Source organism: Lepidochelys kempii, chromosome 4 (assembly GCF_965140265.1).
Source record: "Lepidochelys kempii isolate rLepKem1 chromosome 4, rLepKem1.hap2, whole genome shotgun sequence".
NCBI lineage: Eukaryota > Metazoa > Chordata > Testudines > Cheloniidae > Lepidochelys > Lepidochelys kempii.
The window spans coordinates 141,378,126-141,391,695 of record NC_133259.1 but is presented as its reverse complement, the minus strand read 5'-3'; the positions used below and the strand labels follow the sequence as shown (position 1 = coordinate 141,391,695).

The following is a 13,570-nucleotide window of genomic DNA, read 5'->3' as shown; positions in this document are numbered from 1 at the left end:
CAGCAATACCTCCTCCCCTCCCCTCCCTTCCCTTCCCCCACCCTCCTGTGCCCGCAATAGCTCTCCTGTCCCACCCTCTTCTCTGGCCTCTCCCCTCTCCACACAGCAAAACCTCCCCCCTCCCCTCCCCTCCCGGCAAACCTCCCCCTCCCCTGCCCCCCAGCAATACCTCCCCTCCGCCCCCCGGGGTGGCCTGGCGAGCTGTGAAGTCATGGGCCATGCCCAGCTGGCTTCCAGGCGCTGGCCCCCCAGGCCGCCCCCCCCAGGTGCAGCAGACACAAGGGGAGAGAGGCAGACGCTCAGGCCCCACGCCGCAATATTGAATGACATTAACCCACCGACTAGTCCCCCTCCGGCAGCATGAAACCAGCCCTTCTCTGGGGCAGCCCCTGCGCGGCGTGTGGGGTGACCCACCTGTCAGGGCCGTGGGGCAGTGCACCACTGCAAGCCCGTGGGAATGTGGGGCAGCGCCTGTGCCCGCCCCCCTGGATGCCCACCCCCCTGGCTGCCTGCCCCCCTGGCTCCTCACCCACCCGCCTTGGCGTGGCCGGAGCAGCTGAACTGCGTGCTGGGACCCCGTCTCCTCGCCCTGCTGAGCTGGGCACAGCGTGGGGCCCCAGCCCCTGATGGGCACCGGCTGGGCACGGGCCTCTGGCTCGAGGGCCCCAGGGCCCGCTTAGTCCGCTGGGTGAGGGCAGTGAAGCGGAATGGGCTCTGCCCCTCGCCCCCTGCGCCCTTGGGGGGCCTCTTCATGAAGTGCCCTTCGCGCTGGGTCCGGTGGGTGCGTGGCCCCGTCTGCGCCCGCCCCTTGCGGGTGAAGCCCAGGTACCAGCCCCGGTGCCAGGCCGACATGAAGGCCGTGTAGTTGTTCTCCAGGACTTCTTCCACGAAGACGCAGCCCCGGCTCTGCCCGTCCAGCTGCGGGGAAGAGAGAGACTGAGGCAGGCAGGTGGGGGGCTGTGCTGGACACAGGCAGGTGGGGGGCCGGGGGGACACTGGCAGGCATGGGGGGCCATGAGGATGCAGAAGAGCAGGGGGTGTGAGATGCAGGTGAGGGGGGAGGGTGTAGTGGGGCAGCTGCCCCACTCCTGGAGAACAGGGGTTAAAAGCAGCCAAGCCAGGCTAACTGGGGAAGCAGCCCCAGCTGGGGCCATGCCAGGCTGGACCCTACAGAAGAGCTGCAGGGCCAGAAGACATCTCCAGCCCTGGAGGGAGAGGGCCTGGCTGCTGGGAGCACAGGGCACCCGAGGCTGAGCAGGGCTGGGGAAGGCCAAGAGTAGCTGGGGAGCTCCAGCCTGGCAACTCCCCAGGCTGAGGCCTTGGGGCTGGAGAGGGGCAGACCGGGGACAGGCAGAGGCAGCTGGTCCAAGCCCCTTGCCCGCAATGAGTGGCCATTACAGACTGCAGTCTGCCCCAGTGAGCAGGGGCTAGATGGCGACTGGCAGGAGTCACGGAGGCAAAGTGGGTTTAGAGGGTTGGGGGCTCCCCTGGGAGGGGAGACCCAGAGTGCGGGGGTACTGCTGGGGCAGAGCCCCTAGGGGAAAGGGCACCGGGGTCCGGGAGGGACGCGGGGCCAGCGGCAGGCGAGACACCGGCCTGCAGAGGGCGCTCCAGGCTGGACAAGAGCTAATTCCTCGATGACCAGCAGGAGGTGCCGTGCCAGGCCAGTGAGTCGTCCCTTCGCTACCGGGGGGTTGCAGGTAGGTGGGGGCCGGCGGGACACAGGTGAGCAGGGGTGTGAGATGCAGGTGGGACGGGGAATTCAGGACACAGGTGGAGGGCAGGGGGCGCAGGCTGGGGTGCTGTGGGCAATGGGGGAGGCTATGGGGGTGCAGGCAGGTGAGGGGTGCATGGGAGGCTGGGTGGTGCAGGGGGTGCAGGCGGGGTGTGACGAAGTGGGACTGTTCTTAATGTTTCCTCTGAATAGTGTGGGGGTGCCTCAGTTTCCCCTAGGCAGTTCTTAAGTCTCTAGGGGGTGGAGTAAGGGTATATGATCATTGCAGAGCCCTAGAGGGCCGGTGTGTGCAGGGGTCTGGACACAGAGAATGGCCGACACCCTGTTTCCTGGCCACTGATGGCCTGGCCCTTCCCCCCTGCAAGGTGAGAGCTAAAGGGTTGGAGAACAAAGGAATCAGGCGACCACCTGGCCCAAAGGAACAAAGCCCAGAGGAGGAGGGGCTGGAGGGTGAGTCAGTTTGGGGCTGGCTGGGACGTGGAGTGAGGGGCAGACGTGGTTGTCTGGCTCACGGCCCCCCAAAATGGTCCCAGCTGAGGGGTCCGGTTCTCTGCACCTGCAAGCTCTGTGTTAGACCATGTTCCTGTCGTCTAATAAACCTCTGTTTTACTGGCTGGCTGAGAGTCCCGTCTGACTGCGGAGTTGGGGGGCAGGACCCTCTGGCCCCCCCAGGACCCCACCTGGGCGGACTCGCTGTGGGAAGTGCACGGAGGGGCAGAGGAGGCTGAATGCTCAGAGGTCAGACCCAGGAAGGTGGAAGCCGGGTGAGCTGTGTGTCCTGCAGACAGGCTGCTCCCAGAGAGGAGACTTCCCCAGAGTCCTGACTGGCTTCATGGGGAGCAGTTTCAGAGCATCGCCCGGGGACTCCGTGACACGGCGGTGCTGTGGGCGATGGGGGAGGCTACGGGGGTGCAGGCGGGTGAGGGGTGCGTGGGAGGCTGGGGGGCGCAGGTGGGCAGGGGGCGCAGGCGGGTGAGGGGTGCGTGGGAGGCTGGGGGGCGCAGGTGGGCAGGGGGCGCAGGCGGGTGAGGGGTGCGTGGGAGGCTGGGGGGCTCAGGAGGGTGGGGAGCTGGGGGGGCGTGGGCAGGGGAACACTAGCACCCACGTCACTGTCAGGCCGCATGGAGCCCTGGTCACAGCACATGGCGCAAGCAGGGCCCAGCCTAGGCCTGGCAGGTGGCTTGGTCACTGTGACCCCCCGGGGGAGGCTGCTGGACCGAGCCAGCCCAACCCCTCGCCCAGCCGGCTCTGGGGAGGGGCCGGGGCCCTTGCTAGCTGCCCCTTCACCTGGGCAGGGGTTGGGGGTGTCCCCAGGTGGCTCAGGGGTGCAGGGCCTGGCCCCCGCTGCTGGGCTCTCTGGGAGGAGCAGGAAGGGACTGGGGGAGCCCTGGAGGGACAGGGCAGCATTGTGCCCCCCGAAGAGGGCACGCCTGGCACAAGCCAGTCCCATACCTTGCCCAGCACCTTCCCCCTCCTGTCCATGCAGACGTAGTAGCCCGTCTCCTTGCCCTTGATGCGAACGTGGCTCCCAAAGGTGTCGCTCTCCATGGCCAGCAGCGCTGCAAGGAGCCAGGCGCAGTAGTTAGGAGTGGCCGTGACAGTGGGGAGGACATGGCAGGTGGGGGGAGCAGAGATGAAGGAGCCTGGAGCATCCCAGCCTGGCACAAAACCGGGGCTAGGATTGTGGAGGGGCTGTGGGTCGGGAGTGAGGGGCACCGGCAGAGCTAGGGGCGCCTAGGACTGGGCTAGCAGGGGCTGCAGGTCGGGAGTGAGGGGCACCGGCAGAGCTGGGGGGAGCCGGCTGCCTGCTCACGGGGCCCCGTTACTCTGTGCTTGCTCCTGCAGGGCAGGTCTCTGGGTGCCAGGGTCCTGCTGAGCCCTGATGCAGTTCCCTGGGGCTCGGGTTGCTGCGGGACGTGGGCAGCGTGTCCCAGGCCGGAAGGTCATGCAGCTCCCTGCTGGCATGCGGGCTGCGTGGCTGGGATACTTGGCATTCCTGGGCCCCTGCCAGGACGGCCTGGGACGCCGGTGGGGCCGGCTGGCTTGCAGGATAAGGAGCCGCGTTATCAGGTGTTTACTAGGCAATCGGTGGGCGCACAGTGCAGACGGGCACGGGCACGGCCCCGAGCAGGAGGGCACAGCTGGAATCTGCCTCCTGCCTCCAGAGCGACACCTTCCCGCTGCCTGCCCGGGCGGGTGGGGAGGATCACTCAGGGGAATGGGCCTGGGGCGGGTTTGCTGGCACCCCTGGGCTGGGGCGAGGGTGGCTGTGGAACTGGGAGTCCCCAGCCAAGGGGCCCCTCCTGAGCAGCCTCCAACGTGGGGCAGAGCCGGGCTCCCCTGCCCCCGGGGAGCTCTGGGGGCAGGACACGTGGCTGCAGCCCCCTACCACCGTCTGCCCGGCCAGCCCCCCGAGGTCTTCCCAGGCCCACACCATATTTGTTGCCGTCCTCGCCGTTGGCACGGACCCTCTTGCCGAGGACCTGCAGGTGCCCAGTGCTGGAGCGGCTGTACAGCTGGTAGACGCGGACGTGCCGGCGGCTCACCTCGTCCAGGTGCCGTGTGTGGCTCTCCACGTAGAGGCGGAAGTCGGCCGTTGGCTGGTGAGACTCCTGCAGGGAAAGGCAGGCCTGGCTCCCCACTGCGGCTCTGGGGGTCAGGCCCCTCTGGCGTGCCGAGCCCCGCGCAGCACAAGGAGACAAGGGGCAGATGCTGGCCAGGCCCATAGCCCATCTGCCCAGGGAGCCACAGAAGGGCCCTCCCAGCCAGGGACCTGCCCAGCCCCCCAACCCTCCCCCCAGGCCCCAAACAGGTCTCTGTCCCCTCGCCCCAGGCGGTCTCTCTACCCAGGCCCCTGCCCGAATGGGGTGTAGGGATGTTGCCCCGTCCGTCCCTGAGCAGGCCCATTGGCACATGCTCCATTTCCTGCCCCTCCTGCAGGGACATGCTGCAGACTGACACCACTCGGGATGCTAGGCCTGGAGAGCGCTCCTCTGGGACCCTGGGTTGGGGACCGGGACGCTGTCCCAGCCGGGCCCAGGAATTGTCCGACTCCAGCCGCTTCCCTGGCATTGCCACCCAGCCATTCTGCTCTGGAGAATGCAGCAGCCCAATCCGGGAGGTCTCCCGTTCGCCTGGCACGGTCAAGGCGGCCCAGCGTCCACTCGCCAAGTGCCGGGGTCTGTCTCTGCTGGCCCCAGGGGTTACAGCTGAGGGATTCGCAGTGACTCCAGAGTAACAGCTGCCAGACACTTCCCATGGCAAGACCCTGTTCTCAGTGGCCAAATTTTACACATTCTGGCTGAAATTCCGCCGGCCAGGTGTCTGCCTCAGACTGGCTGGTCCTGGACCACACCAGCTGAGCTGGGGGATACGTGGCTCTGTCCGCAGCCCGCGCTGGTGTGTCGCAAACCTGGGGTTATTTGGTGCTTTGCTTCAGCCACAGCTGCTCGGGTAGGAGGTTGTGGAAAATCTTGGCTTCCATTTTCATAAAGGTGCCATGTTTGCAGAGAGAAGCCTGAGCACGGGACTGGAGTGTCTCCACCAGACTCGGCCCCCAGAAAACCCACGTGTTACTGTGAAAAATCGCTGGGTTTCACACCAATCACATGAGATTCAGCCTGACGGGCCGGGGGCTAGGCTGGCTCACACCCACTCCGGATGCGTTAGTGCCGCCAGGCTCAGGACAGGGACCTGACATTTGGCAGTGAGGTGTCCTGGGGTCAGGGATGTATTTTAAAGAAGCCTTATTGAGGGCGCAGGAACAAACCATCCCGATGTGCAGAAAGAATAGCAAATATGACAGGCGACCAGCTTGGCTTCACAGAGAAATCTTTGGTGAGCTTAAACACAGAAAGGAAGCTTACAAGAAGTGGAAACTTGGACAGATGACTAGGGAGGAGTATAAAAATATTGCTCGAGCATGCAGGGGTGTAAGGCCAAAGCACAACCGGAGTTGTAGCTAGTAAGGCATGTGAAGGGTAACAAGAAGCGTTTCTTCAGGTATGTTAGCAAGGAGGAGGTCAAGGAAAGTGCGGGCCCCTTACTGAAGGAGGGAGGCAACCTAGTGACAGGATGTGGAAAAAGCTAATGTGCTCAATGCTTGTTTTGCCTCTGTCTTCACGAACAAGGTCAGCTCCCAGACTGCTGCGCTGGGCAGCACAGCATGGGGAGGAGGTGACCAGCCCTCTGTGGAGAAAGAAGTGGTTCGGGACTATTTAAAAAAGCTGGACGAGCACAACTCCATGGGGCCGGATGTGCTGCATCCGAGAGTGCTAAAGGAGTTGGCGGATGTGATTGCAGAGCCATTGGCCATTATCTTTGAAAACTCATGGCGATCGGGGGAGGTCCCGGACGACTGGAAAAAGGCTAATGTAGTGCCCATCTTTAAAAAAGGGAAGGAGGAGGATCCTGGGACCTACAGGCCAGTCAGCCTCACCTCAATCCCTGGAAAAATCATGGAGCAGGTCCTCAAGGAATCAATTCTGAAGCACTTACATGAGAGGAAAGTGATCAGGAACAGTCAGCATGGATTCACCAAGGGCACAAGTCATGCCTGACCAACCTGATTGCCCTCAATGATGAGGTAACTGGCTCTGTGGATATGGGGAAAGCAGAGGATGTGATATATCTTGACTTTAGCAAAGCTTTTGACATGGTCTCCAACAGTATTCTTGCCAGCAAGTATGGATTGGATGGATGGACGATAAGGTAGATAGAAAGCTGGCTAGATTGTCAGGCTCAACGGGTAGAGATCAACGGCTCCATGTCTAGCTGGCAGCCGGTATCAAGCAGGGTGCCCCAGGGGTTGGTCCTGGGGCCGGTTTTGTTCAACATCTTCATTAATGATCTGGAGGATGGTGTGGATTGCACCCTCAGCAAGTTTGCAGATGACACTAAGCTGGGAGGAGTGGTAGACACGCTGGAGGGTGGGGATAGGATACAGAGGGCCCTAGACAAATTGGAGGATTGGGCCAAAAGAAATCTGATGAGGTTCAACAAGGACAAGCGCAGAGTCCTGCATTTAGGACGGAGGAATCCCATGCACCGCTACAGACTAGGGACCGAATGGCTAGGTAGCAGTTCTGCAGAAAAGGACCTAGGGGTGACAGTGGACGAGAAGCTGGATATGAGTCAGCAGTGTGCCCTTGTTGCCAAGAAGGCCAATGGCATTTTGGGCTGTATACGTAGGGGCATTGCCAGCAGATCGAGGGACGTGATTATTCCCCTCTATTCAGCACTGGTGAGGCCACATCTGGAGTACTGTGTCCAGTTTTGGGCCCCCCACTACAGAAGGGATGTGGACAAATTGGAGAGAGTCCAGAGGAGGGCAACAAAAATTATTAGAGGGTTGCGGCACATGACTTATGAGGAGAGGCTGAGGGAGCTGGGATTGTTTAGCCTGCAGAAGAGAAGAATGAGGGGGGATTTGATAGCTGCTTTCAACTACCTGAAAGGGGGTTCCAAAGAGGATGGCTCTAGACTGTTCTCAATGGTAGCAGATGACAGAACAAGGAGTAATGGTCTCAAGTTGCAGTGGGGGAGGTTTAGGTTGGATATTAGGAAAAAGTTTCTCACTAGGAGGGTGGTGAAGCACTGGAATGCGTTACCTAGAGAGGTGGTAGAATCTCCTTCCTTAGAAGTTTTTAAGGTCAGGCTTGACAAAGCCCTGGCTGGGATGATTTAGTTGGGGATTGGTCCTGCTCTGGGCAGGGGGTTGGACTAGATGACCTCCTAAGGTCTTTTCCAACCCTTATCTTCTATGAGCCTTTTGCTCTCCTTGTGAAAATCTGCCAAGTTATAAGTCTCTGAAAAAAGTCACCAATTGCACACTGCTGCAACCCACGCCCTGCCCAGTCCCAGGACACATGAGGGCAGGCCACCCCCATGGGGCGAGAGCCGCATCTGCTGTCCCCCAAACCCTGGGGCTTTCCGATCTTAGGTTGTGCCCAGCAGCACAGTGCCGGAGCCTCCCCACGTCCCTGCCAGGCAGTGGGGCAGACGTTAGACCAGAAGGGCCCAGGCTGCCCTAGGGCACACAGGGCTCAGTGGTGGAGCAGGATGCTTGACCCTGGTGTCCTGTGTCCTAGGCCAGGTCCCAAACTGCCCGGCAGCCTCCAGCCTTCCCCTCCACCCTTGCTCCAGGCCCTGTCTTGGTGCCGAGGTGGATCCCCATTTGGCCCGGGGGTGTCTCACAGTCAGGGACTGGGGGCATCCGGCACTGCCCGCAGCTCTCGGGGTGTCCCCAGCCCTCCTGGGTCCGGTCAGGCGTCTCTGCCATCAGCCACGCTGGCCCAAAGGCTGGGGGCGCTGGTGTTGCTGGTTCCCGGGCAGGCTGCCAGCCACTTTCTGGTTGGCACCTTGTTCCTGGCTCTTTTGTAATGGGGTTAATTGTCTTTGGCTCAGGGAGCTTGTTAGATGTTGACACTAAGGCTCTTGTCCTTGTGCCCGGGGGCTGCGCTGCCAGCCAGGAACCCTCCACGCGACAGGGCTGCTCTGATGCTCCTGCGAGGGCCGGCTCAGCACCGCGCCCAGCCCAAGACAGCACTGGGGGTGGGGACAGGCGGACTGCAGCGGGGAGACACACGCACCAGCCAGTGCTACCCACAGTGCGGCCACGGTCCCTTGGGAGGCTGCACTCACATCCCGGGTGTTCGCTCACACACAAGGCCCTGCGAGATCCTATGTCTGCCCCTGGCCAGGCAGGGTCCAGCCGCACCTGGGCCTCACCCCGTGGGCTGCAGCAGGGCAGAGAGGCAGGGCAGCAGGGCTTGGCCCCCGCGGGGAGGGGAGGGAGCTGCATGGTTCACAGCAGCTGCTCCGCCCGGGGGGAAGGCACGAGAACGGTTCCCCTGTCCGTGGGGCAGAATGACGTTGACACAGGCCCCGCCCTGCATGCACTGGCAGCTTGAGCATAGCCCACTACCGCACAAGCTAAGAGAGCCGCTCCACTGGCTTGCAGCTTCAGCAGGTTGTTACCCGCGGGTCAGGTTTGAGTTCTGGGTTCAGGCAGAGCCTCCTCCCCTCCCCACAGCTGATTAGGCCATGGCTTGGGCAGCCTGTCATGGGGCTGGGCCCAGCATTCTCTCCCCCACACCAGCCCCTCTCCCCAGCATGGGCTAGTCTCTGCTCAGATCTGCCTTCATTTTCCTCCCCGCTTCCCAGGCGCCCCCTCTGACCTGCTCCAAGGGCGGGACCCTGCCTAGCCGGGCCAGGGGCGCACACGGGGCAGGTACCACGGAGCCCCAGGGCTGGGAGCACGAGTCCTGCGGCACACGGGAGCGTGTCTGGCCGGCCACCGGGCTGGAACAGAGTCAACCGGGGGCATGGCCCAGCAGGATGCACCAAGCCACATGTGGGGACTGGGGGGCAGCAGGCTGGGGGGTCGTGCAGTAGCATGTTCCCAGGAGATCCCAGCCCAGGGACCGCCCCCACACACACACACACCTGCAGGCTGCCCTGGCACAGACTCCATTAGTGGTCACTGCCTACCCGCCCCCGGGAGCCCCCTCACCACCCCACCCCGAGCAATGGCAGCTCCAGGGGCCCATCCTTGCCCGCCCAGTGTCTCAGGAGCAGGGCCGGTCCCTGCAGGGCAGGGGGCCAGTGGGTGGGCAGCAGGGCCCAACACAGGCGCCTCCCGGCTCCTCTAACCAGGCTCCCACCAGGCGACGGCAAGGGGCGGGCACCTGCCCAGCACTGGCAGGGCACTGAGGGGAGCTGCTCCCTGCCTGAGCGCCCCGCCCCGGGGCACGGCCATGGGGAGCAGGCGGGGCCCCAGTCCTAGGGGGGCTGCCGCCAGCAGTGAGGACCCTGCCCCCAGCACAGCTGCCATCTAATGAGCAGCAGGGGCTGAGCAAGGGAGAGAGGAGCTGGGTCAGGGGGTCCCACAGCCCCTCCTCGGGGCCAGAGGCACTCGTCTCAGCCTGAGGACTGGCGGAGCGGGGACTTGCAGCTGAGGGGGAGCCCCCATGGGCTCAGACCTGGGTCCCAACCTGCCTGGGACCCGCCCGCGGGGCAGCCACGTCCATGGCGGGAGTTTGCTGCCTCTTCACGTCTCCGCAGATGTGCGCTGGGGGGCCCAGTGAGGCTGCCCGGGGCTAAGCCTCAGCGGGGCAGAGCAGAGGGACATGGTGCAGCCCAGGAGCGACCAGGCTGGGTTATCCTGGGCTCCTGGCTCAAACTGCCCGGGACCAGTTGCTCCAGAGCACGCGGTGGCAGGGAGTTCCACTGGCCACTTGTGTGGAGCGGGCTGCCATGTGTTCCTTGGAGATTGACTGCCTCTCCGTTTAATCGACTGTCCCCATGTGCCAGCCCCATGTGCCCCACTGCCGGCCCCATGGGCTGCTCACCCTGGCCCCACCCTGCCCCTCACGCACCAGCACACAGACTGCCTCTGACAGGCCCAGTAAAACCACCCATAATGTTACATCCGGATAGGCCCCGCCCCCTGGGATGAGGCCCCGCCCCCTGGGACGAGCCCCAGTCGGGCTAGGGCAGGAGCAGCAGTCACTGGGAGACACCCCCACCCTGAGGGGCCAGGCTCCCCCGGGCACCGGGGGGGGGGTACCCGGCTGTGCTGCCAAGAGTGGGTCAGGGCCCCTCACGTCCCGGCTGCAGGGGGCCCAGAGTGGGGCTGGGGAGGCTCCTGGCCATGGGACTGCCGGGGTGGGGGGAGCTGCTGGCCCCGCCTCTCTCACTCGGAGGCCCCCCTTTGTCTCCTGCCCCAGCTCCAGCCCCTTGGCCATGGCGAGGGCTCCAGGCCAGCCGCACCCAACAGCCCTTTGCGTGGCAGGGCTGGGCGGGCGTGACGGGCTCCGATCGCGCTCACCGGACGGGCGAGCTCCGGGAGACCTCCCCACCCCCAGCACCTCGGGCAGCCCCAGCCTTGCTCCCTGGAAGGAGCGCCAGGGGAACACAGTGTGGCCCCCCCCCCGCCCAGCCAGGGAGCCCCAGGATGACAGAGAAGGAAGGGGGCAGCCCCATGCCCCAGAGGGCATCAGCGCACATGAGGGGAGAGTGACCGAAGGAGCCAGGGGCAGAGCCCCTAATGGACCCCAGCCTCCCCCGCCACCCCACCCCACTAGAGCCAGAGGTTCCACGGCCAGACGGGACCCCTTGGGACCCTCCAGTCGGCCCCCGGGACGGCCCAGCCCCAGCCGGAACTGCCAGGAAATGGAGCCACCTCTGGCCCTGGGGCTGGTCTGCCCACAACACAAACACAGGGTCAGGGGTGGGAAGCCCCTTAGAGCCCAGCTATGCCCACCCTAGCCAGGACATTGCCAGGACCCTCCCTCGGCCCAGCTGCTGCCTCTCACGGAGGGGGGAGAAGCGACTTACTGCAGCCTTGGGAGCCCCCTCTCCCCCCCCCCCGGTCTGCCCTGGAGCACTGCCATGGCGCCGGTTTAAGTGTAGACGTGTCCTTGGGAAATGGTCCAAGGGCTCCCAACCCTTCCTGTTCGGTCCCTGGGTTCCAAGCTGACTTTCTCTAGCTTCCGTGTCGAGCCACCGGCCCGCGGTCGACCTTCCTGGGCTAGGCTGACAGGCCGCTCTCAGAGATCTGCCCCCTGGTACCTGCAGGCTGGGATCACGGCGCCCCTGAACCATCTCGGTGTCAAGCCAGACAGACCCAGCTCCCTGCGACTCTCACTCCAGGGCAGGTTTCTAGCCCTTCAGTTGTCCCCGGGGCTCTTCTCTGACCCTCCCCAAGTTATCACCATCCTCCCTGAACTGTGGGCACCAGCCCTGAGCACCGGATCCCAGCCGCGCCTGCCCCAGAGGGGAAATCACCTCCCGAGTCTCCTGTTTGCATCCCAGGATCACATCAGCTGGTCGGGGCACAGCACCATGGTGGGAGCCCATGTTGAGCTGATTATCCACCACGACCCCACCTCCTGGTCATTCCCTGCTTCCCCCCAGCCTGTAAATCTGCCCCTTGATCCCAGATGTACATTTACATGGAGCCATTTTAAACCAGACATTGTTTGCTTGCTTCTCCCCCGCAGAGCTGGGGACAGGACCCAGGAGACCTGGCTCCTCACCCCCACTCTAGCCACTAGCCCCCCCCCCCCCCGAGCTGTTCAGTCCCCTTTGCCGGGCAGCCCTGACCCTGTGGGACGAGTGCCCAGGCTGGGCATGCGGCTCCGCGGGGACCGACTCTGCCAGGAAACTGCTGCAGCTCCACTTTGCTTTGAAAGCCCCCGGGACCGTGGGGTAGAAGCGAAGGGAGAGTGCCGGGACTGGGGCCCTGGGCCAGAGGGATCCCCGGCCCCTCTCCCCTGGCCTGGCAGAGCTGTGCCATGCCGGACGCAGCACTTACCTGCAGGGGCAGGAGTAGCAGGTACCTGGCAGGAGAGGAGAGAGGCAGCATTAGTCTCATCCCCACCAGCCACTGCCTCGCCCCGACGGCCCCTGGCACGGGGAGCTTACAGGCAGGCGAGGTGGCCCAGGGGCAGAGGCATCACGGCCAGGTGGGACCCCACAGCCTGCGCCCAGCAGCTGGTCCAGGGGCGCTTATCCAGCAACCGCCATGGGGGCACAAGTGGGTGGGATGGAGCAGGGGCCCTGGATCGGACCCTGGTCCTTCCCGCAGCGCACGGAGCTGTGTCCAGGGCAGCAGCCACCAGGCAGGGGGATGCGCCCCCTGGTCAGGGCTCTGCACCTCTCCCCACCGGCTTCTCCTTGCTCTGCGGGTGGCAGGGTGCCAGGGTGGGCATGGAGCCCAGGCAGGGCCGAGGCGCCCAGAGCCCAGTTCCGTGGCGAGAGCTGGGGCTGCAGCACAAAGCTCTGGGCTCGGGGAGAGCCAGGAGGGCCGTGGCCAGGCTGTCCCCAGTCCCGGGAGGGGGTGGGGGGGCTGCCAGCGAAGCGGGGCGGGCACCCCATGCCACAGGCAGACAGAGAGCAGTTCATATGCATCCTGGCCGGGGGTGAGACTGGACGACCCTTGGGGTCCTGTCTCACTCTGTGGGTCCAGAGCCAGGCGCAGGGGACCTGGCCAGGGCTGTGGGCATGAGCCCAGCTGTGTAGCCCCACAGGGGACTCAGGGGTCGAGGTTGCTGGGAGACCTCCCCACAGCCAGGACAATGTCCCAGCAGGCCTGTAAGGACCCCATGGAGGAGACCAGGCCCTTCAGTGGCCAGAGCAGCCCCCTCTAACGGGGCTCAGGGAAGGGCGCTGAGAGAGGGGCCCACCCTCCACGCCTCTGCCCCAAGCCCACTGCCCCCCAACCAGCCCATCTCCCAGGAGCAGGCCACCTGCAGCTCTCCCCCAATAGCGTTACCAGCCCCAGGGGCTGTGGGGCCCAGTCCAGCCTGGGAGTGGCACAGCAAGGGGTGCTCTCCCCTGGCAGTCAGGGCTGGCCCCAGGGGAGGGGGTGCTAGGGGGCACTGGGCTGCAGGGAGCTGGGCAGGGGTCAGGGTGGGCGTGGTGGGGGTAGTGGGGGTCGCTCTCCCCGGCAGTCGGTGCATCAGGGGGCAGGGCAGGGGGGCGGGGGGGTCGCTCTCCCCGGCAGTCGGTGCAGCACTAGGGGGTCGCTCTCCCCGGCAGTCGGTGCAGCAGGGGGCAGGGCAGGGGGGCGGCGGGCAGTGGGGGTCGCTCTCCCCGGCAGTCGGTGCAGCACTAGGGGGCAGGGCGGGGGGCAGGGGGTTCGCTCTCCCCGGCAGTTGGTGCAGCAGGGGGCAGGGCAGGGGGGCGGGGGGGTCGCTCTCCCCGGCAGTCGGTGCAGCACTAGGGGGCGCTGGGCAGCAGGGGGCAGGGCAGGAGGGCGGGGGGGGTCGCTCTCCCCAGCAGTCAGTGCAGCAGGGGGCGGGGGGGGGTGTCGCTCTCCCCGGCAGTCGG

General features: G+C 64.9%; 1 pseudogene; it reads right to left on the bottom strand.

The window, feature by feature from the left end:
• Positions 1–417: 417 nt before the first annotated feature.
• Positions 418–12,366, bottom strand: LOC140910058 (fibroblast growth factor 18-like; annotated as a pseudogene).
• Between the last annotated feature and the right edge of the window lie 1,204 nt (positions 12,367–13,570).